This window comes from Propithecus coquereli, unplaced genomic scaffold, assembly GCF_000956105.1.
Source record: "Propithecus coquereli isolate 6110/MARCELLA unplaced genomic scaffold, Pcoq_1.0 Scaffold17, whole genome shotgun sequence".
In the NCBI taxonomy this organism is placed as follows: domain Eukaryota; kingdom Metazoa; phylum Chordata; class Mammalia; order Primates; family Indriidae; genus Propithecus; species Propithecus coquereli.
The window spans coordinates 2607014-2610934 of NW_012141635.1; positions in this window are offsets into that span (position 1 = coordinate 2607014).

Genomic DNA, 3921 nt, shown 5'->3' on the forward strand with positions numbered 1-3921 from the left:
CTAAAACACAATAGTAGGCTATAATTAATAGAGAATAATACCTGAAAAATATAAGAGTGAAAATGGATGGAAAATTTGTGCATATTTACTCAGCATCAGAAATGTGTCAGAAATTACCTTCCATTCTTCACATTACAATCACATTTAGATAGAGCCATTATCATCCCCATTCTACATATGAGTGATGGGAACGCTATAGAATGTGCAAAAGGTTATGCAGATATAAGTTCTACATCCAGGAGCTATACTCAGGCCATCTTGCTCCAGATGCTATTATGTAATATTATCATAATATGAAATCCCTGGTCATTTGTAACTCCTCCAATTTTTTATGATCCTCTAAGTGGAGAAGAAATGGGTCTTAGTTACTAATTCAATTTACTTTTAATCATAACAAATTAAAAATCTTCACTCTGAACCAAAATTGGTTAAATTTAGAACCTAGGAGTATAACTTATAGCTGCACAACCTTTTCAAGTTCCATAGCATCCCTATTACTCAGTATAAAAATGGGTATAATAACTAGTCCTATCTAAAAGTAGGTTTTACATGTAAAGAATGAAGGATGTGGGAGAAGCCAAGATGACGGACAAGAAAAGCCACTAGTCAGAAGGTCTCTGCAAAAAAGACGAATTTTAGAAGAAAGAGAAAAAAAAATAAGTTAGCAGAGAAACATAGATTGGGTGAGGGTTGAAAGGAAGGGTGCCTGAAACTACAGGAGACTCCACGGGAAGACATTGCAGAGGAGAACTGGAAGGAGAAAAGTCCCAAGAGGCTTGGAGATCAGCGACAAGGGTAGGTAGAGCGTTAACTTCCGCCTTCCTTGCAACTCAGACTGCTGGTGGGCTCCTGAGCAGCTGGAGAGATCTGCCGAAACCATCCCAGAGACGGCTGTCACCAGTGAGCAGTGGCCTGTTGCGGACTCAGCGCCAGACTCCCAGGCCACTCGGGGCACCTCCCCAGACGCAGACCCTAGCCTATCGGCAGACGCCATAGTGCTCCATTCTCTCCTTCCCCTTCCCTACCCGTAGGTGCCCAGTGAGACAATTTAGCCATCACACGGAGGCATCTCCAAGGAATGGGACCTTACCTTTTGGGGCCCTACAGCAGACTGAGGGGTACTCAGATTGCAAGATCCCTACCTGCCAGTCCTCCCAGGTGCTACTTGCCTGGGGACTCCAGGAGAGCGGGGCAAATCTTGAGGTGGAGTGAAATCGATCCAACATGGGCACCCTATAGGTGATTCAAGACCAGCACCCCTCCCCCTGGCAGGATCAGGGATTGATCTCCAGGGTCCAGGGGACAGGCCTGCAGACCAGACCCCGTACACCCTGGTCATGATCGCACTGCCTTGGGGCATGGAGGAGAGATCTGTGAAAAAGCCTACTGAGGAGTGTGTGCCTTCAGGGGAAGATCAGCATGGCAGAGGGGCGACCCTCCTCCCAAAAGAGGGCTGTGCACCCAACTCAGGTTATGATCCTGGGTAGGGAACCTCCCAGGCCATGTCACAGCCAGGGAAGATCCATTGGCCTGAGGCCCCACTTGCTGGCAGAGGCCTGGGAGCGGACACGGAGAGGGGGAGATTAGAGGGGAGTGAGACCTGCTCCAGAGTGCAGGTCTTGGACAGCCCCACCCCCCAAGCCCAGACTTTCACCTGAGTGGACCCATTTCAGCCCCTCCCGGCAATTGTGCACAGGAACAAAGAGCAGAACTTTGACTCCTGCTAACAGGAGTTGTGGAGCCTGAGGGCAGGCTTACAAACCCAGCCCCACCCAGAATCAGTCCGGGTCTGACCCTGCGGAGGTGGAGAAGGACAGCCCAGGTTACGATCCTGGGTAGGGAACCTCTGGCCCACGTCACAGCCAGGAGAGATCCATCGGCCTGGGGCCCCGCTTGCTGGCAGAGGCCTGGGAGAGGACAAGGAGAGGGGGAGAGTGGAGGGGAGCCAGACCTGCTCCAGAGTGCGGATCTTGGACAGTCCCACCCCCCAAGCCCAGACTTTCAGCTGAGTGGACCCATTTCAGCCCCTCCCGGCAACTCTGCACAGAAACAAAGAGTAGACCTCGGACCCTGCTAACAGCAGTTGTGGAGCCTGAGGACAGGCTTACCCAATCCAGCCCCACCCAGACTCATTCCCTCCACTGAGGTGGAGAATAAGGACACACCTGGAAATCCCAGGACACCACCCACCACCAGAGGCACAAGAGGGCCTCTCTAGAGGAATAAAAGCTAGCTACAGGACCCAAAAACAGCACCGCAGCTTGCTACTCCCTGCAAGTGCCACCTACTGACAGGGAGGTCATCCAGCACACACTTTTACTGCACCTACTGATTCATCATAAACAGTGTGGTTGAATCTCACCCACAAACACCGCCTACTGGCCTAGAGACTAAACAAGGTGTGTCATTATCCAAACAAAAATCTAAAGGCAAGAAGGAACAACTAACTGATCGAGATGGGAAGGAACCAGTGAAAGAACTCTGGAAGTATGAAGACTCAAACGGAAAGTACACCCCCAAAGAGGAGCAACAGCTCCCCAGTAATGGACATTAGCCAAACTCAGAACACTAAAATGACAGAAGAAGAATTTCAAACATGGATAGTAAGAAAACTGAATGATATGCAAGAAAAAATGGATAACCAACACAAAGAAACCACAAAAAAAATCCAGGACTTGGAAGAAAAATTCACTAAAGAAATTGAAAGATTAAAGAAAAATCAAACCGATCTCCTAGAAATAAAGGACTTATACAGGGAATTACAAAACATCATGGAAAGCCTCAAGAACAGAGTAGATCAAACAGAAGAAAGAATCTCAGAGATTGATGACAATTCCTTCCAATTAAATAAGTCAATCACATAAGTAGAGCAGAAAATTAAGAGAAAAGAAATAGCCCTACAAGAAATGTGGGATTATGTGAAAAAAACTGAACCTGAGGGTGATAGGGGTTCCGGAAGGTGAAGAAGAAAACACTCAAGGGCTGGATAAGCTATTTGAAGAATTAATAAAGGAGAATTTTCCAGGCCTTGCTAAAAATCTAGATATATAGGTACAAGAAGGTTAATGGACCCCAGGGGAGATTCAATGAAAATAGGAAGACACCACATCACGCAGTCATCAGATTGACCAAAATAGCCACGAAAGAGGCCCTTCTACGAGCTGTAAGGCAAAAGAAACAAGTAACATAAACAGGAAAGCCCATCAGAATAACTCCAGATTTCTCAACTGAAACCTACAAGCAATAAGATACTGGGGCCTCATTCTAATTCTTCTGAAACAGAATAATGCCCAGCCTAGAATCTTGTACCCTGCAAAACTAAGTTTTATATATGAAGGAAAAATAAAGACATTCTCAGATAAGCAAAGACTGAGGGAATTCACCAAGAAAAGACTAACTCTCCAAGAAGTGGTGAAAACAGAATTACACAAGGATCAGCACAATAAACACTCTCGAATGTGAAACCACTCAAAAGTTAGAGATCAAAGGCTAGATTCCACAATGGCTCAAGAGAGAAAACAAAGCAACAAAATGCAACCAAACAGAATGAACAGTAATTCACCCCTCTTATCAATTCTCTCAATAAATGTGAATGGTTTGAACTCCCCTCTCAAGAGATGTAGACTGTCCCAAGGATAAAAAAAAAAAAAACAAGCCAAGCATCTGCTGTCTCCAGGAAACGCATCTAACGTGCAAGGATGCATTTAAACTCAAAGTAAAGGGATGGAAATCAATATTTCAAGCAAATGGAAGCCAAAAGAAGGCTCGTGTGGCAGTTCTGATTCCAGACAACTTGGTTTTTAAATCAACAAAACTAATGAAAGACAAAGGTGGTCACTATATAATGGTGAAGGGTACAGTTCAACAAGAAGACATAACAATTCTGAATATGTATGCACCCAACTTAGGTGCACCCAGATT